At 37.3% G+C, this 21,211-nt stretch overlaps 1 protein-coding gene across 2 annotated transcripts in view; it reads left to right on the top strand.

The window, feature by feature from the left end:
• Positions 1-21,211, top strand: part of peak1 (pseudopodium-enriched atypical kinase 1) — an 82,503-nt gene that overhangs the window by 12,975 nt on the left and 48,317 nt on the right. For both annotated transcript variants that reach the window (XM_055040750.1, XM_055040758.1), the window contains exon 2: positions 3,583-3,685. The gene's annotated coding sequence lies outside the window, so the exon portion shown is untranslated. The remainder of the gene's footprint in view (positions 1-3,582; positions 3,686-21,211) is intronic.

The following is a 21,211-nucleotide window of genomic DNA, read 5'->3' on the forward strand; positions in this document are numbered from 1 at the left end:
GCACAGATTTCAAAGAGAGATCTTATTGGTTTTCATCTCGACACAGTTTCTCTGTTTACTTAAGAAAAGTGCCGCAGTTCTCAGTTACTTAAGTACCGGCTGGAGTTACTGGAGCTCAGTGAGTTTGCTGACCTGCAATTAGTGCCGACCATAAACAACCAGAACCCCAGTGAGCGGTGCCATGGGTGGCTGCCCTCACCACGACAATCTGGAGTTTCCCTTTTGTCCTTGAATACGTCAGATGTAGAGCCAGCTGCCCACCCCGAGGTTTCAACTGCGCGCCTACTGACACGACCGAAAGAAAGTTGTGCAGACGATCGTGATGCATGGAGGGAGAAAATGTATAAATACCTCTGGGGGGGAAGCAATACGTTGCAATGCCTGCGGGTTTAAAGAGGTTCTAACATGTCACACTCACGTTCTGTCTTCCAGAATCAAATTTGTCATGTGAAAGTGATGCAAAACCTTGCATCTATGATCAAATCTGATACTTTGTCCATTCTGTTTTTAGATGTATTGTTATGACATTGTTAATGTGCTACTCAACCTCACTCCCCTTTATTGGACATTTTATGTTCTTTCTTTCACAATGATTGCAGCAATTCAATCACTTGCCAGATATTTCACTTGTGATGTAATGTTTGGGAAAATAGTCACTTGCTTATGCTGTCATTGGCTTGGAATGGAGGTATTATATGTATTTCTTTTCCAGATTATCAGCAAATTGCTGTGGGGTTTGGTTTATCAGTTGGCCTAAATCCACTATGGATTAGCTAGCTGCCCATCCTGTGGCTTCCTGTATCATTTAGACAAAATGATAATAGAGTGTTTTCACACCTGATACACTCTGTTCTATTGGGGTCCAAAGTTGCAACATTTGTTCCATTTCATGATCTCATAGTAATGAAATTTGAAGATGTAGAACATTGGCCTAAAGAAATAATGTTGCTTCTTTTAGAGGACCGGTGACTCCATATATTTTCATGGGAAAGAATACAGGGTTCCTACACTCTCAAAATATTTGGAAATTGATTTGAGCTTTTATTTAGGTTTGGATTAGCATAGATCAAAGGCAAAAATATATTCACACACGCACGCACACACACACACACACACACACACACACACACACACACAGAGAGAGAAAAAGACTTCTATTTGATCCCTGTATCATTAATTACATGTTGAATCCATCCATCTGGTATTTGAACATTTTTAAAGGTAAAGATTAAAATTCTGTTAATGCTGTTGAAACGTAAGTATTCAAAGGAAACTTTTGTATTAAGAAATGAGCAATTGAATTTAGCACCTGAGAACAACAGGCAGCATGGCGTTAAATGCCTTTGAATCCAATTTCTTTGCCTATCTAGTGTGACGAGAATCTCTGAAATTTTTCTGTTTCCCAGTCAAATCCTGTTATATCGCATGTGGTTTCGGGGGTTAGCGTAATGCAAAGTCTTTGATCCAGGTTGTGTTGAGCTTGGCATGCATGTTTTTTTTCTTCCTTCTCATGGGGATCTCAGTACTTGCTTCAGTTTAACATCAAATGCCTTGCCACAAATACACAGCGCCCAAAGCTCGCTTTGACAGTCTATGAAATTGTAACGTCCAATGATGACGCATTGCCAAGTTCAATCCAGACCTGGTATTTTCTCAGCTTTATACATAAAAGATGTCCACCGTATCATCCTAACCGCAGTCTGAGAAGCATAAGGTCCTGAAGGAACAACAGTTTGCATCACGGTAGCTGTGTGTCAAATGCAGACACATGGAAATGTTTTGACCGCCCGTCTCTTTGAAAAAGAAGAAGTAACTGCAGTGCTGTGCCAATTAAAGCAGGAGGAAGGAAGTGATCAGCTCTAAAAACCCAAGAGTAAACGAAAAACCCAGGGGAGGCTTGACCTGGAGCCTTTTTTTTTTTTTTATCTCATGCTTGGGGGCACTTCAGACCCAAGCACTTTACCCTAAGCGCATTTTAACTTTATTGTCTTCGTCTGTATTAAATTATGTAAGCAATGTCTGGCTTATGTAAGTGATATTTGGTTTGAGCTTCAGACATGTAAGGATTATTATTGCCATCCAGTGATTATTTCATAGAAACGCTGACGTAAAAAATCTACAAAGTCAAATATTAACTTAATTTTGCCTCCTTTCACCCATTGTGAGCACAAGAAACCAATATTTGGGATGGATTATGTGCTTATTTATGAAATCATGTTGTCAAGTGTGCCGTCTTAGAGCACAAAATAATAATAAAACTTTTTGGTATCAACAGCCTCCCCTCCTCCAGGCCCTTAATTTCTAATAGTTTAGAACCACAAGCTGAACTCAACACTAACATTTCCTTATATAGCTTGTTTTCTTGCCTGAGCCAGACTGCGGGGTGAGAGGGTGAAACCAGCATGTCACGCCCGCAGGGATGAATTTAAGGGGAGGGTAGTGATTCTTGTCTAATTTCTGCTGACTCACTGCTTTTAATGAGAAGTGGGACATGACGCCCGTTGTTGGAGGAGAGGTCGGGAATTGCTTGTTAGTGTCTGCCAGCGTTATTAATTCACCCCGGCCTCTTTTGTCTTTCGCTGTGATGATTGTTATCGTGCATCATCAAGGAGGGAGCCACGCTTTTGTTTTTGTTTTGCTTCGAGACACGTTTTTGTGTCGGGTCCTCCAGGAGAAGCGCTGACCGCAAAGAGATCACATTAATTATTTTATGTCTGGACTTGTCACACTATGTCAGGAAGACGTGAAATGTTTTTGCTGCTTACTATGAGAAGAGATCTGTTTATTATTTGCTTATGGTCTATCTTTGGCATGTCAGTAAAAGTACTGAAACCTCAGTACTTTTATTACTTCCAATGAGTGAGAGAGCATTATAGCAGTGGGTTATATTTATAACCCTCACCCTCTGCTACATCTTCTTCTAGAAGTAATCATCAGATGCAAGACTAGGCAGCATTTTATCAGTTTATTTATGCCAAATACCATTTACTGTCAGTGTAGGATATGAAAGTCTGGACCGATATTGAGATTTGATAAGCCTGCTGCAGTAAGAAGTTAGTCAATTAATTGCATGATAAGTTAATTACTACTCTGATAATTAGTATTTTTTCAAGAGCAGTTCAATTTACAGAGACATCATGGCGCGATTTTATTTATGGTTTCAGTTGCTGGATATTCAAAATGTCTTTCAGGTCCAGTCTAGTCTTTGAGAGAACGCTAACTCGCATTATTATGATTATATTAGTTGAAAACGGTGTCAAGATGACAATATGATAAATGCCCATGCGTCAGTGGTAGCTGAACGGAAAAATCTGATTTTTAAGTTTCAAATTATCGGGCCGATCAAGCTGGAAATCAGTTAATCTCTACTAATCTGGTAAACTCAAGCTGTAAGCACGTGTGCTTGCAACTTTTGTTATCTTTTTTTCTTTCTAATTTATGTTGTCAACAAGTTGCTTCAATGTTTTCAGTTGTCATATGATGTAAAAATGTTTGCCTTTATTCTAAATGAGAAATTTTTCCTTCCGCTTTTCATTCCATGTGATAAATTCTTTTGCTTTTCACCATCTTGTTCTTCTGCAGAAAAAAACCCGTGCAGATGGAAGATGCGCTGAGGAATTTGTCTGAAGCAGCAAGGCGCTGATACGCTCAGCCTCAGAGGAAACGGGAAGCCGGAGCCTGGCAGGTGAGCCAAGTTGCACTTTCTGCTGCCTTTTATTACCAAGCTGTCATCATTCGCTGGGCAAACAATTATCACAGTGGGGCTGCTGCATCACTTTGTTGTGTAGTCTCTACAGGCATGACAGTTTTACATAAGTGCTTCCTGTTGTTTTTCTCTGCTGTACATAAAAAATGACTGCAATCCCATAGGCTTTTCTTGGACTTTTGTTATAGATTTCTTTTTCTTTCTCTCCTTTTGGATGCCATGCTGGGTCATACATATAAATCAGTCTACACAGTACGACAAGCCACATAAAGAAGCGTTGTTGTCTTAAATCATAACTTGCGGTGGAGCTTCCCCAGACAGACAGTTGTCGATGTGTTAGTCATTACGATACCTTGCACACGTCGTGACTAAACCGTTGTGTAAACGGTTTAGTCACAGTTTTCCCAGTTAAACTGGAAGGCAGCAGTGTGAGTGTTTCAGTTTCTGTCTTTGCTGCCAGCTGATGAGTTTAACTTTGGGGGCAGTCTGCAAAGATTAACATCTAATGTTGTGTTTTAAAATACACAAGATAGAATGTTTTGTGACGAAAAATAGCTGAGTGAAATCAACAGAAATCCGCTTCCATATCGTTTGATAAAACATGGTTGACTTTGAGATTAAGAGGTGCAGTTTCTATCTGAAAACCAGAAAAGTGACAGCTGAAAATTTTCCGGTAAAGGTTGTTTGTATTTCCATGTGTGCCGTCTGATTTTTCTTCTATAGTTACGGGATCACTACAGTTTTGGTGAAAATGCTTCAAGAGGAAAGGTTTCAGCACGATGCGTTACTGTTTCTTCATTTTATTATGGTGGGAGACTTTCAGTGTTCCAACATTATGAAACACGTTAGACCAATATTTATTTTGTATTTAGCAAAGGATGGCAGTCAAATCCTTAGTTTCTGCAAATAAGTTGTTTTGTCTGTGGCTTTTTTATATTAGCAATCATATTAGATTTACAGCTTATTATAAACAGATGAGTAGTGTAGTAATGTTTCTGACATGACTTGTAATGATGCATCATAAAACAGCCAATAGTGGATGCACTATTTTCTAGTGTCTCCTCAATAAGCTGTCTAAACTGTTTGCTTTGATAACAGTTTAGATAAGTTTTCTTTCACAAGAAAAAAAAAATTCAATATATATGTAACATGTTTTTTTTTAAAGATAATAAAACATGACTGCTGTCTCAGATTGAAATTAAAAACGTTTGATCGGTGCACCGTAAATATTGGTGATCAAAGTCAAAGTTTTGAACTTGCTGATCTCCATTTTATGCTGTTTTAATTTTTGTTGTTGTTGTTTTTGAATATTCTTTGAAAAACAACAGGTTGTAAACTCCAAAATTGAATTTTTCAGTACAAGTGGATTCATCAAACTACCAGGTTGTCAGTAAAATCTTTGTCAGTAGGATGTTTTAAAAAGGAAGTTAGAGGATGTACAGAGACGTGAGAAGATATTTAAAAAGAAAATGTATTTTTGAGACATTTTTATGGTCCACTCCAGCTGTAAGAGAGTGAGAGAGTGAGACGTCAGTAGATAAAAGGCGAACTGAAGGTATTAAAATAAAAAATTTCAGGGTTTTTTTTAACCATAAGAGCTTTTAACTTCTGTCATGAAACATGCCAAATTTATAAATTAATTGTCCTTTTTATATTGAAATCCTGTTTTACAGTGTCTGCTCTCCATTACACAGTGTGAAAGAATTGCTTAAAATAATAGTCTTATTACCTGCATTTCCATTGTTCGTATAACTTCACAAATTAGAATTAGGAAAACAAATCTGCTTCATGTAAACATGCCTATTTGTATCAAACATTTTTTTGATAAAATGATTTTTCCCTATCGTGAGGTGGTTTTTCGTAAATGTTGAAATGAATATATTCCACAAAACTGGGGTTGAAACATTTTTTTTCACATCACAAAAATCACTATTAACAACCTTGTGTCTTTTCAGCTGACCACAAACTTTTTCAAACTTAGCTTTGTACTTTAATTCTACAGTGCGCAAATGGTGATAATTCATTACACATAATTCATTACACATTTCACAATCCATTCATTTTGTGTTGGGTTTAAAACTGCTGCCTCTATCAAGAAACCTTTTTTTGTCATGATCAAAGATTAAATAAAGTTCAAATGACTAGTCACAAATAAAATTGCCTAATGTTAAGTCACAACTGGCAGGTCAGAGTTTCAAGTAAACCAGTGAAAGCTTAGTCAGTTCATCTTCAGGCTAAAACTAATGTCCTATACCAATGTTTAAATATTGCATTTTGATGGCCGGTGCAATCTCAGGGGCCAAGTGCTCCTCAGCCCCAACGGAGGTTTAGAGCACTGTGAAAGTCAATGTATATTGACTGACGGTAAACAGCATGTGTGTAGATCCATCACTTCTTTGAATCATGGATGCTCGTAAAGTTCCTCTGTTTATCGATTGTTGCGTTTCGCCTTTGTAATTGTCAGTGACGAATGGACAGGAATGTGTCCTGTGCTTTTTACCTCTCGAGTTACCACTTTGAATCTGCTCCTGAAAGTGCCCTTGCTTTCTCATTTGAAGAGTAAATCATGTACAGTTTTCCCATTAGGACCTGCTTTATGGGACTTAATTGAATTGTACCGTAGAAAGTGTATACCTTGCAGCAAAATAGTGTGAAAGAGGAGAAAAAGGGTCGACCCATTATGTCCTTGAAGCCTGTTGTGTTAAAACAGCAAAGATCAATAAATTAGTAAGCATCTAGAACACGTAGTCCTATCATACTCCTGTGTTTCATCCCCCCATCCAACTCGCAAGCCCCTTGTGTTTGTCCTGCTAAGTGAAGTGTGGAAGCTAGCAGCTGTTGGAGTTCCCATTAGAGAACAGAAATGGATTTCACAAAGAGTCACAGATGTCTCAGACATCAATATAAAATGATCTGTGGGTCAGCTCTCTGCTCCTTTTCCTTCAACTACCATTTCAGGGAAGTGGATGTGTGGATGCTGTCATGTTGGTGTCTAATCTTCTAACCCACATGCAGATCACTCCAGAGACAGGGTATAGTTTAAGATATTTAATTTAGTAAACACAATAACGCTGGATAACAGTCCGGGCTCGTCTGGCTGGTTCTCAGGTCGGCATCCGCTGTCCATTCGTTGTCAGTTGGTCGGTGGATTGAGAGCGGGGCGCTGTTGGAGGACGGACAGGTAAGTAGGAGGTTGGAAATTATCTTACTTGGAGGAGAGGTGCCGACTTTAAGGGCCGGAAGGATCTTACAACAGATGAAGTGGCGTGTATCTAGCATCTGTTGGGGGGGTTAACCCACGACGTCTAGAGGAGCGGTTCTGGAGCCAAACTCTTGGCAAAAATCAGGATTCACCAGGGCTTCAGTGAAAAAAGACACCTGAAAAAAGAGCAGAGACGCAACAAATCAGAATCTAGTTACAGATCTGGTGATTGACCGTGGGTGAGCCTGTACCATAACTGGCTAACACTCTGGCAGAGAGGTGTCCACAGTCTCCTCCAGTTATACAGCCCCTGATGACAGGATGATTTCCAGGTGCGCAAGTCAGTAGACGCTGATACACGCCCTCGGGTGGCACACGGTCCCTGGTGCTGTGTGGTGGACAATACCGACAACGCCAGTTCCCAACAAATGCTATGCTTTACTCTATGCACACGCTTCCTAGCCATGGCAGTAATTGGATAATTACAGGTGGGATGATAATTTCTACAAATGATGCGGAAAAATGTAAACAAAGTAATGACCTCTAGATGACTTTTAGAAAACTCTACGCTGTTGATTTAGCTTCTCCTTCTTCTTCTTGAACTTCTCTGCGTTACCCCATCCTCCTGACCTTGGAATATTTTCTTGAACTTTTTAGATGCACTTTGGTCCTTGATGGATAAGAGCGTTTGATGAGGGCTGGGTGGAAGTTTCCATAAATTCCACTAAGTTGTGTCTCCATGTTGCATGCTTTAGTTACCCTGAGTCCATTTCACTTTTGTTATGGTAGGAATGTGCCATTGCATGAGAAAAGGTCATCATTCCTGTCATGGCTCTCTGAAGTCGTTAGTCGAGGTTCGCAACATAAGGGAATTCTTTCCCACACACGTAACTATTCATCAATAAAATAACTGCAAATGTTTATTATGTTTGGAGCTTCTCTGTTCTTTACTCAGGGCCTTTAAATGATGTAAAAATAAACACATTTTCCTGAAAAGATTTGCTCAGTTCATTCTAGTTTATAAATAAACCCACAGTTGTTCCAGTTTATTATTGGCTTCACAAATTAACTTCCATATAGTAGCCACTGAAACGTTATCTACACCCTCATTTCATGTTGGCCTTGTGTTTTAATAACATAGGAAGATACATACTTTAGCTAAACACCGCAAAAGCATCATTTAACCAAGCTTAATAATGCTAAAGCAGGCTCAATTCATTCTAATTTATAGATTAGAATGAATTGAGCTTCCAGTTTATTACTGGTTTCACTAATTAATAACTTATTTAGTAACCACTGAAATGAAATGCTAAAAACCTGCTGAAGCTAAGCCTTTAGCTTTAGCTAAAGCAGGTGTCATCTGACAGTTTTGATTTGGGACAAATTTTGAAAACATTTGTCACAACTTTAATGTACTCCATAATATGGCGCTGCTACAAAACTACACGACTGCTACTAAATTTTCAAAGAAATAGCCCGACAATGCTAATCTCATACAAGTCTATGCAGACACTTTATCTGCACTTATGAAGAGTCACGTCACAAACTGATTAATTCAGTTAATAATTCTTTTAAAACTTTGAGGCATACAAAGAAAAGTAAAACTTTCCTCTCCAGAAAGTAATTTGATTCTTAAATATTGAAACAAAATGGTGACGTCATGGCAGAAAGTAGTGCTTCCTGACTCAGTGGAAGATTTTGACTCTTCATTCATTATACATAAAATATTCAAGACAAGGGGCACATCCAATATTTCCTAAGCTGTTGCATCACTTTATTTGTGTCTAAAGCTAATGGTTACTATTAGGATTAAGGATGGTGGTAAAGGACTAATGATCACAGTAATGTGAGGACCAGAAAGAGTGCAAGACTCAGAACATCAGTTTTATGACTGGATTAATGTGTAAGACTGGCTAAAACTCAGTTTCAAGATTAGTTGTCATTAATTCTCATGGACTTATAAACACAATCTTCTTCTTTTTTTGTTTTGTTTTTTTTGTCACGGTGTGTGCGCGTTTCTGACCTGTTGGAAAATATCAGAGTATCAATCAACACCTCGAAGACTTGCATTCGGATCAAATCAGGGAAAGTGTTTTCATTGATAGTATTCCTACCTCATAATGCTGTAACGTAATCTGATTTTCCGATTTATTATCCACCAGTTTGCCCAGTGACTTTAAACTCGATCTCCACTAAGTCCTTTGGTCTTGCCACCAATTGTTTTATTGGTGATTCAGCTTCGTCTTGGCGGTCTCTTTAACAAGACTGATGTTTCAGCTGTTCAGCTTCTGGCCTGGCCTGTGCGGCTCAGGCTTTGAAAATGGAGAGACGATTTGGATTTAAAGCAAGACTGAGCTTAAAGTAGAGATGAAAGAAGTTGTGGAAGTACCAGTTGGAATAATGGAAACAGCTGACGAATGAGTCTGTCCTGCCACTACCAGTGATCATGTTTCAATTAATCCATCTACTGTTGTATCGTTATTGTAAATGATTGAAACTGATTGTAAATAACAACTTCATGACGTCTAAGGAGACACTTTAATTCGTGAAAAATGTTTTAATACGGTTGATTCTTCTGTGGTTTTAAAAGAAGAACCAAATGAGATTTAACTTTCTGGAAACATTTTTTGTATAAAGTATATTATTTTCTTCATAATCCAAATTCAGGACAGGACTGACTGTTTTATCTTTGTTGTATTTCATTTTTGTTCCTAAAGCACAGTCATGAAGTTAGAAAAACAAACCAGAAATGGATCTAATCACAAGTCAAGTCACTGCGACGTGATTTGTTTCTGCTTATTCAGGCTAATACTTCATGCAACAAAGTATGTTTCACACACAAACTTAGGCAACAGTGTAAAATGGAAGTTTTTTTTAGCAGCATAGAATTACTGTGATGCCCTGGGGCATCACACTTTTAATTGGACTTAATTTGTCACTGTTTAGACATGTGCGACTGTAAAATTGCTTATGAATTATCTGCCTTGTTTGGATATAGAAAGGTTTGTGACTTTGTGAATTCAGAGTTTATTTAGCATATAAATCCTCTTTAGTATCATATTTGAAATATAAAAGTTAAAAACACTATTTCAGACCAGTGAAGCCTGTATTTAGTGAATTATACATGCGAAAGAGCTGATCTGCTGTGTATCCTTGGCTTGTTGTGACTACTCGACTCCCAGCCAGACCCCTGATCTTCCCACCCTCTTTAACATGTTTCTTCAGCTGTGTTTACATTCCCCTAAAAGTTGAAAAGTGGTCTGAATGCCTTCCCCAGTCCTCAACCGCTGACATCTGTCAAGTCTTATTATCATTCAAAACCAGCATTCCTCAGCTCTTGTGCATAGTGAGTGAGCTCTTACAAGTTGAGAAAACTTCCCAAAAATTCACAGAGGGAGATAAACATTGTTTCAAGATCACTTAAAACGAGCTCCAAATGTTTTCAAGTAACCAGATATCTCTAAATATTCAAATGAATAAAAGAGACTTAATAGAAAAATAAAAAATACAGGCATTTTCTGAGTACGATCTTTCTTACTCACAAGAGTAAGAAAGATTTTGTTGATTTTTAACTAGCTGAAATTACATTGCAGCTGTAACGCTTCATGCTAGCCTTTGACTTTTACATCGGTACTGCATATTTAACTCATGATCAGTACCTTAAGCCTGGAAAGAATATTGTGTTCATTATGCATTATTAGTAAGTATGAAAATAGACCTACTGAGCTATGTAACGTTTCAATACCATTACTTATTATTCCAGACAAATTTTAATCAACTTATTACATTTGGAGGTCAAACAGTTATAGATTGGAAGTCAACCACAAATCTCCAGTCAATATGCGTCTCAACAACCGATATGTCGCGTGTAAGATCCACCAAGATTTAATGTTAACACTTGATAAATGGAAGTGAAAGTTCATTTTTTATTGAATCTGACACTGACTTGATACCAGAAACTTCTGACACATAACTATGTGGGTATTACAGCTTTCAGGTTCATTGGCTTATTTAAGTCTGTCCTCTCATGCAGTTGCATCAGTTGAATAGCAGTAATTATTTGGTGACTTCTGTTTTTTATTGTCTTTGATGATGAAATAAACCTCAACAAAACGAGAAGGCTGGAATAGTTTTTTTCATCATTTAAAATATAAAAAGAAAACACAGTGATAAAAATTGGTCTGATAGTTTTTCAAAGATGCAACCTGGCAAAAATTAATTTATCCCCCCCAAAAAAACTCCCCCCTGAAAAATGGCTGTGTGATGAAAGTTTTAGCCATCCATCAAATTTTCCAGACAGCCATTTATTTAGGCGGTCACGGCATGATTACGTAGTTATGATGATGGACAGTTATGAAGGATGCTGTTCCCCTGACGAGGACAGAAGGCAGATGGATAACGTTGTGTTAACATCGTCAAGATGTTAGCAGTCGAGTTGTGTCATTTGTAAAGAATGAGTGATGATTAAACCAGATAGATCAGACTTTTAAAGAAGTGTAGCATTTCAATACCTGCACCAATCAGATAAATGGACCCATCCTTTTCAGGTTTTATGCATAAAGATGTTCTCAAAAGCTTACATTTTTTATATAGAAAGTGAGTACCTGAACTGAAAATCAGAGGGCTCTTTTTTCATTTGAGGTTCACAGCTGGAGCTGGACTGTGAGCGTGTGTGTCCCCTCTAAAAAGGCCCCACGGCACTGATTCCTCCAAGGCCGGCTTCTAGATGCCATAAATAGTTTGTCTGAGTGCAGTACAAATGTTTTCATGGTTCATCCTGTTCTTTAATTCCCAGCATTTAACTGTTTGTGTTGACTGCAGACAATGGGACCAGTAAAAATCTGTTGAGGTGAATTATGGCCAGCAGACAAAGTTCCAGTAGTTTGAATCTGATATGAAGGCAAATGTAATAAAAGGTGCCACACTTTGTAAGTGAATCTCACGGACCCCTTGAAGGTTCTTTGAACATCTTGAAACCTTTCCACGTCTGAAAAGGTTTTGTTTTTTTCAGCCGCTTACAGATGCAAATTTATGATGGTTTCCCTCCAGTATTTTTATCCCTAAATTGATGGCGTTTCCCTTTTTTTTGGAAACATTGCGTTACCTCCTGCCAGAGGGCCTGCCGAGCCAAGTCTTTCTTCTGTCGGCAAATGACCAAAATGAAATTAGATTTTCCAGGAGGCAGGGAGGGGAAGTGAAAACTATTTTCAGTAAGAAAAGTGGGACAGGGTTAAAATTGACCAGAAACTGCACGTCATTTTATATCCTGTCAACTTGAAATACGAGGCAAAGACCTGATATTTGCAATCGTAAACGACTGACTGAGGTTTTTATTTTTAGTTGCATTATAACATTTCAGGAGTTTTTTTTTAAGGTGAGAAATGGAACATCAAGATCAGAGACTTCCGAATAGGCTCCCCTGCTTTCCTTTGCAAAAACCTAAGTTTAAAGTTAATTGGTTTCTGTTGCATTCTGAATTTTTAACTCATTTGTCTCTATAAGGCGTTTACTGAAACATCCTGTCGATTTCACTGCTTTGCCTTTGTCAGCACAGTTACTGGGAAGCTTTGACCTCCGTTGAGTTTATATTGTACCCAAATAATGCTGTGCAGATCTTTTTCACTCATCAAAACAATGCGACGTGGTAAAATTCACAGCAGTTTGCTGTTTCATTGTGATAAATGCCCAAAACCTGTCATGTTGGAACACGATATTTCTCCTAAGGCCTTACTCGCCCGATCTGTGGTTCTGGCAACGTTGTGATGTCCTGTTGCTGCACGTTTCCCACAAGCTCAGCTGTTGATGGAATGCATGGTTGGTGGAGTTGAAATACTTTTTAGCAGGATGGTGCATAGATGTGCGAGCTTCTTCAGAGGGGAGTGGAGCATGACCTGCTGAGAGGGTTTGTAGCACTTTTAAACCCCAAAACACAATCGGGTTCAGAATAGATAAAAAAAATTGTGGCATTGACGATCCAGAGGACGTTGACCAGAAAAGGGAATCTGGACTGTATGATGGTAACTAATTTCATGTGAACAAAATTAGTTTTAGTGGAATTTGTTAAAAATGTTGCACTGTGATTAACTTGGTTGTTTTTGTTTTAGGAATATTGCATTTTTTTTCCCATTTTATGTTCTTTTGGGCTTTTACCGGCCAAAGTACTAACCCAACTGGATGTGCACTTACCTTCAAGACGTAGTCAAGATTTGTAATTTGGAATCAAATCTAAGCAACACTCCCAGTAGAGCCACTATTTTTTTTTCTTTCCATCTTTTTATTTCATATGCTGCAGGGTTTCCAACAGCGTATTATAAGCCTGGCAGACCGCCAGGCTTTACTTGTGCCCGCATTAGGCTTGACATTGCTTATTTACTTCAGTTTTTTAAAATTATTGTCTTTATTAAGACTTTATAGTTGGTGTTTAGATATTAATCTTGTAGTCTTCCAATAACACATAACTATCACGTGATATTTCAAAATTTTCTGTCAACTTAAAACATTTTTTAACTCAAAAATATGTTGGTGGGCTGGATGACTACCCTAGTGCCCTGAGAACTGGGATTAGCAAGTTGTCTGGAGGAAACCCTCTGCTGTTACTTAAGACTTGTAGTTGACATGAAAGCTGAAAGTTTTACTTTGGTGAATGAGGTTGATGAATTATAGGATGTTAACTCCTATCAGTCTGTTCATAATGAATGATTAAATGAGTGTATCTAAAGGTCAATTAGGAAATAAAACAAGCAAAACACACATTTAATATTTTCTCGATTTGTTGGATCGCTGTCTTTTCCCAAGGGACACAACAGAAAACAGAAGTAATTAGTCACCATGTTATGTAAGTCTTAATGCTACCGATGGGGATTTTGACAAACATTATATATCAACCTTTAAGGTGGAAAGAACTTGCCGTGTTTTGAGAATCCACTTACCTTCACAACTTAATTGAGAAATTACACTTTCGTATTCATCTTTTTGTCTTTATGATTTCCAAGACATGCCAACCGTATCGAGCTTTATCTGAAATCTTCATTCTGAAATTTAACATCCAATTTTGCATTCAGGGTCCTACTTTCACGCTGAGCAGAGAAGAAATTCACTTCCAGCAGTATTTGGTTCCTGGTGTCTATTACAGATTAGACTTCAAAGAGCTAATTTAGGACTGACATCCTAAAAATAGAAGAGCAACACAAGGCTGTAAAACTCAGCGGGGAATGCCTGTGTTCACGTTTCTAATGAATCCATGTCTATGCATCACTTGCGGTGCTGATGGTCTGCACCATCTTGCTGTGTTTTAATGACTACCTCATCACTTCTATTGCACCGATGAAGAGAGTTGAAGTATATAAAAAAGCAATACACTTGATATTCCCTACCAAGATTTTTTTTTCTCATTACCAGCAGTTCTTTCTTCTATTTATGGAAATCCTATTAAACAAAGTGAAAGCAGATCTGTCTGTCATCCCTGGCAGGCCTGCAAGTACCAAATATTTCATTGATCGATTCATTTGTTCAGTATTCTGATAGTTAATCGTTTATTCGGATAAGAAATTAGACGCACTTTACAAATTTTTCATTAAAACAGTCTTTTCAGTTCAATCTTTGAAGTACGTTAGAAGATGGAAATAAACGACTAAGTCAAATAGATTTTTAAATAAGAAAATGAGCATTTTATTTCCTAGCATAGCAGAGCATTTCTTTAGCCACTTGAGGAGTTTTGGGTTAAATATTTTATGAAGGAGTTTATATCTTAAATGCGAAACATATGTATGTATTTGGTGCATTTTTAGGTAAATTAAAGCGCTGAATGTATCTTTTTTAAGCAAATAGGTTTTTTTTAGTGTATATAATCCAGTTAACTATTAATCGATTACTACAATAGTTGATGATTATTTCAATAATCGATAAATGACGATCAATTGTTTCATTCCTAATCCACGGTCACATCATTCAGCGCTATCTTGAGTTTGTTTTAGTTTTTTTTTTTACAACCAACTTTTCCTGTTTCATGCTGTTTTTTTCTGAATGAAATGCTTCTTGTGCAGACAAAGGATCAGAACATTTTATTTTTTCAACAAATGCACTCTGGTGTTACATACAGTAGATGCAAGGAGGAGATGCCTCAGGTTATGTTGGTGTTTTCTCAGCACTTCACAAGAAAACAAAGGTGCATATTTTCTTTTTGCTACCCACAACGTTTGTGAATAACTGCTGAAGCATAAAAATACCTCCTTTAGTCTTTGAATGTACTCTATGGAAAACCAAGTAGTTTTATGGTTTTTAACCTTTGAAAGAAAAAGAAAAGTGGAACCAGATTTTACTTCTGTTACAGTTTCTCCAATGAAACTTTAATAAAATTAATGTAATTAATTAATTGATGTATTGATCAAAATATGTTTCAAGAATGTGTTTCTAGTATAACCTCCAGTAAAATTGTCATTGGTTTACAGTATGAATACCAAAAACTTTTAATACAAATGTATAACATTAGCAACTTGACTTTTATCTTAAAAAAGAAAAGCCATTAATAACAGTGGCTTTCAAACTTGTCGGAACATAAAATGTTTCTTTTTTCCTAATATGACCATATTGTTAAGACAGGTTTCCCAGTAGAGTTGGATCTCAATTTGTAGTGCTTATTCTTAAAAAAAAAAAAAAGAAAAGAAAAAAGAGTAAAACAAGGGGACAAAGCATCTTTTTTCAGTCTGCACTGCTTGTTTGAACAAAAAAATAAAATAAACATTTTGAGTTGACAAAATAACCAGGATGTGAGAAAGATAACGATCTCACCAACCTCCACAAACCAATATGGCTGCCATGCATATATATATATATTTTTTTTTTCCTTCCTTCTGATTTTTGGCGCTCTCATAAAATGCACGGTGTCTGGCTTTTTTCCCCCACGCCATCTACCTCAGAGGACTTTTAACAGTTCTTTTTCAGACTAACAGAGGCTTTTAGAGACATGCAGCAATCAGCCCAAAAAAGGAGGACAGTATGAACAGGCAGGGCAGAGACATTATTTTCTACTTAACAATCACAGCCCCATTCTCCTTTTCCTGTCATCCCTTGTTTTTGTTCCCTTCTCCCCTGGGCTGTTTATAGGAACTCATTGTCTCTGCTTTTGGCATTCGCTGCTCTCAAAACTTTGTCCTTGTCATGGAAGTTGATCATGACAGAAGATCCACTTCCAGTGAACCTCTCTGGAAGTTTGACAAAGAGGACGACGACCATTAAGTTTTTCCTCACTACCACAGTTTTTGGTTTGGTTTATGTTTGTTTGACTTACAGTACTATGTAAACGTCTGCTGCGATCTTACTCATACCTCTCCAGGTCTAATCAGTTTCACATCTTAATGCCACTTGATATTTTTAATGGGATAAATTGAAGGTAAATTATTAGATTGTGGTGTAACTTTTATTAAAAATACCATTGTTTCATACGGTATTCAGCCGGCTTTCAGCTAACAGACGATTTTCCAGCTTTAGTTTTAATCAGCATTATTTTCATGAAGGCGTTTCCATGGTACCAGCAGCTGCGTTTCCATTGACCATAAAATTTAGCAATTTGGAATTGCAAAAATAAACTTGCTAAATGTAAACACGGCTCGCTTGTTCATAAAAAATGTTGATGTTAGGATGAGGTGGGATTTTTTGGCTGTATGAAAATCACTGTATTTTGCAAAACTGCAATGGAAACATTGTTTTTGCATCAAACGAGTCGCATGATCAACAACCAGATGGTGCTACTGGCAGAAATGACAAAATAGACGATGAAAAGTGGTAGGAAGATGATGGCACAGTGTATTTTTTTTAATGACTTATCATGTGAACAATCTTATTAATGTGATTTTTATTGCTTTTTTTTTTTTGTTTAATGGAAACAGAATTTTGAAATTAGGTTTTTTCCGCTTCGCGGAATATCAACTAACTTTTGTAATAGAAAAACAGCTAGTGTTTTTGTTTCTCACTGCTGTTTTAAACTATTTCACATATATTTCTAACAACCAAATTGTTTTTTTCTGACCACAGGAAGAGTTTAGCTGGTGTTTAGCTGGTGTTTTTCAGCCATTTGACCTGTAGTACTCATTATTAATGGTCAATATTTGAGGAACAATTAAATATCCATTATTTCATCTTTGAAAACTAGTGTTTTTATATTTGTAGCTTTTGTACATTTAATGACAGAGGAAAATATGAGAAGTTTCACCCTTTTCACTTTAAGAGTTAAAAATGTAGGTAATTTGACCCAAAACATCCTGATCCTGGATGTCAATTATCCAAATCCTCCTTGTACTTCTTTGTACTTTTCAAAGTTGTAACTCACTCTTTAGAGCTCTGTGTTATTCTCAAAAGGGAGCCAGACACGGTTGCTCTGCTGGGTAATGGTTTTTCAAGCCTGGCTTCGTGTATGCATACCTGAGTTGTGAGTCAGAATTATACACTCAAATTAATTTTGCTCCGTTTTATCACTCTCACCGCTTTATTCGCTGTGATCTAGTTAGGCCATCATATATCTGTCTCGACTGAATATTTTATGACCCGATACCCTCCTCTGGCTCCAAAACGTGTCGAAGCTGATCGTCATTCTGTTTCTATTGCTGTCTTTTGCCCTGCTTATGGGTAGGAAAGGGCTTTTTCTGCCGCTTTCACTGTCAAACGGGTCCAAATGGCCATCTGAAGGGGTCATTTTATATCACTTCATCTTAAGAATTACAGTCTCCATGTCTTGTTGTATGTTTTATTACCCTTTAAATTATACATAGCAGAGTAACACAAGTAATATATGTCTCATATCTGGACAGATGATTCCGACGTAGGACGCCCTTTGAAGTAAAATATTACTTTTAACTATTTCCATGACGCAGTTTTACATTAGTAAGCCACCTTAGGGATGACTAGCTAAGCTGTGTTGCTGTAAGAGTTGATATAACATTTAAATCCAACCCTGATATTTCTATTAAACAATAATGCAGAAGGAAAACATTTTCATAAGATGGTAAGAAAAATGTTAACAATAGTATTGTAATAGGGGAGGAGGCAATTAAAAGTATGGCAGAAACTGGACACTTGTACAGGCTAAAGTGGTAATAATATGACACAGCTGTCTGTTGCAGGAAATTAGAAAAGCAGCAGTTCAAGACCTATTTCTACCATGTGACAACTTTTACATCATATTTATTCATTTGTACCCAGTTGCATTTACTGAGTAAATGTAATGGGTAAATATTTGCTCGCAGTGCAAGCAAAATAGTTTTGAGATGGCACTGTGAGCTAATCCTGTTCTTTCTTAGCTTGTGAGGTTTTCCCACAAAAAAAACAGACGGACTTGTACAGGTTTCCAAAGATGTTTCTATTGAATTAATGTTAAAATCACATTTATTTCCTATTTATTCAATGAATGTAAGTATCGGCCGATTATTAATCACACAAAATTAAGGAAGTCACGGTTGGGAAATCAGCTGATTATCTCGGATTGGTTTGATTGGTGTTCAGTTCAGTGTAGTTAGAGGATAAACCTGCTTTCAAAGGACAGAATCATATTCATGTCTCTAACCTTATTTTTTCAGCTTACTTAATTGTTTTTATTTCATAGTTCACATTTTGTAACCTGCAACTCTGACTTTGCAGAGTTGAGGACTTAAAGAGGCTATGCAAAAAGTTCAGGCTGTATTTGAATTACTACCGAAGATAACAACTGACAGCAACTCTGAGTTAGCAGCTACAAAGCTCATATTTAGCGTGTATGGCACTGCACGCAGAGGCAAAAACAATCCAGTGCTTTGCCGTTATCACTTAGTGTCAGTCAGCTCCCCAAGCTCAACCTCGCTGACGCAGAAGCCCTTTCATTCGCTTTGATCTCGTTAATAATTGCATTCCATGCAGCTGAAAAAGAAGGGCAGATTTAAAAAGCAGCAGAATGCTACAAACTGATAGGGATAATAATAGCGGGGGACTTGAGACTTTTGTGCTGTTTGAGTTTTAATCCACTATTTTCTATTCAGCTGTTTTAGCTCGTTGTGATTGTTATGCGGATGGTTTCTGAGTTTTATTGAAAAAAACGTCTTTTTTTCTGAAACCAATGGATTTACAGGAGGTGGATTTGGATTTTTGGACTTTCGACTGCTCTTTTTGGTTGAGGATCTTTTTGTGATTTTTTTCCCCCTCCCTGACAAATAAAAGTAAAAAACATACTGTCCTCCACTGTGTCCAACCTGGAGCAGTCTGATCACATAAACTCACACTCACCTGTTGAGGTATTCTCATAGCGGCAGCGATTTAAATCCTAAAAGCTCTTAACGTTTTCACAGGGAGTCAAAGGTATACTGGGACTGTACTGGTGTGTACATTGTAACATAAGTGTGTATTTTTTGAGTCATGTTGGATCAGATGTTTGCCAGATAAAATTTCAAGAGGTTTTTTTCGCTCTGTAGAGCTTCCCTTAAGCTAGGTACAGCTTAAGGGAAGCTGTACCTAACCGTGTCTGGCTCCCTTTTGAAATTCAGAAATTTCTGAATTTCATATCAGAAATTTCTATTTCTGATATGAGATCAGAGATGGAAAGTTTCAGCAGCCAAAACAGTCTCATTCTCTACCAATACCACCATAAAGAGTAAAAAAAAGTGATGGAGCCAGTTTCTGGTAAAATGTAGTAAAATGATTATCAGTCCAAAAGTTGAAAATGAATATTTTTGTTTTTGTGGATGCAGCAATATGAAACTTTTGGGCCGATATCCAAAGTTATGGATTGATTGCCGTTATGGCTGATCACCAATATTTACAGATACTACCCTGTAAATATTGCTTATCTTCCTGTAAGATCACTTACAGGAAGGCCACACATTCTTAAAGTATATAAAATTGTTAAATTCATTTAAAAATAAGTTAGCCTTAACTTATCTTAAATTCTGTTTTATACTATTTTATGTATTGTTTTCTTTTCTCATGGGACTTTTCTGTTAGGCAAAAGTTTGAGTTGCAGACAGATCTTCATTGAGTTCCCTGACTCAAGACAGTCGAGGATACCGTTAACTAGAAGCTAATATACGCTAGCTGGCTTTTTTGCATGTATCATGGATAAGTCCAAATTTAGTAGCAGTTGAGTAGAAGGGTTGTGTACATTTCTGTGAACGTATAGGTCTGACAATTCATTCATAAAAATCTTAAAAACAAAAAAAAAATCTTTATTTTGTGTTGATGAAACCTGCTTGAACCCTGGACTAATATCGGCCTGAATTAATTTACGAGATTGCATGAAGAAAATGACTAACGTCGGCCAATATTGATGTTATCGCCGATATGCAAATTCTTCTGTTTTTTCTTACATGCTATAAAGTGCTACATGCTAAAAAAATTAATAAAACCTTTCCAGAAAACAGAGAAATTCTCATTGTCTTACAATAGCTGACCAGCTTTTTGTATGTTTTTACTCCTTCTCATCGCCCTAATCTTTAGTTTCCTCCATAGATTCTCCATGATGTCCACACATACGCGATGAAAAACAAGTTGGAGGATGTGGTTGTGTTTTCCGTGAGTGTGTGTGTTTGTGTGTGAGAGCATAGATGACAGGAATAGTTATGCATGGAGTTTTGACTCGCATACAAACACAGAGCTCACATTCACAAATGAAAGAGGGGTGAACCATAATGGGCAGGTTGGCCATATATAATGGTGTCTAACCACAGGCATTTTTCCCAGAAGCAATCTGACATTATGTGTGGTAACATGTGGTTTGTAGCAGCTGACTCACTAAAGACTGAAAAACTCAGGTAGCCTCTGAAAACAAACAAAAAAAACAGCACAAATCTCTGGATTCTGGATGTTTGGATCATAAACAAGCAGGTCATAGTTAGACAAATATAATGTTTTTCAGGAGAAATTTCAAATATTTTTTTCTGTCAAAGTTGAGGAGCTGTATGAAGAAGCTTTGAAGATCTGAGCACTGCAATTCATAATCTGAACATAGCAAAAAATACTGCCAACCTACTACCTGCAACTGTAAGGTGATGATGCAAAAACAATGCATCTTAAAACCAACATATTCTATTATTTTCACAGCATAGTTATTCACTTGTTTGTGCTGGTGTAAAACCACAACAGAACGCATGAAGTCGATTCAAGCTTGTTTGATTCTGGCCTTTCTCTAACAAGTAGTGCCATTTGGTTTCTGTAAGTCATCATCTGGAAGGAAAGCCCCTTTATAACCACTTAGTCTTGCAGTCAAATGGAGTGATTAGATTGACAACGTGTTCAAGGATTTATCTTTCATCCGATCCCAGAGAAGGACAAGCATCAGTCACCAAAAG

Source organism: Poeciliopsis prolifica, unplaced genomic scaffold (assembly GCF_027474105.1).
Source record: "Poeciliopsis prolifica strain line A6 unplaced genomic scaffold, Auburn_PproV2 SCAFFOLD001, whole genome shotgun sequence".
NCBI classification, from domain to species: domain Eukaryota; kingdom Metazoa; phylum Chordata; class Actinopteri; order Cyprinodontiformes; family Poeciliidae; genus Poeciliopsis; species Poeciliopsis prolifica.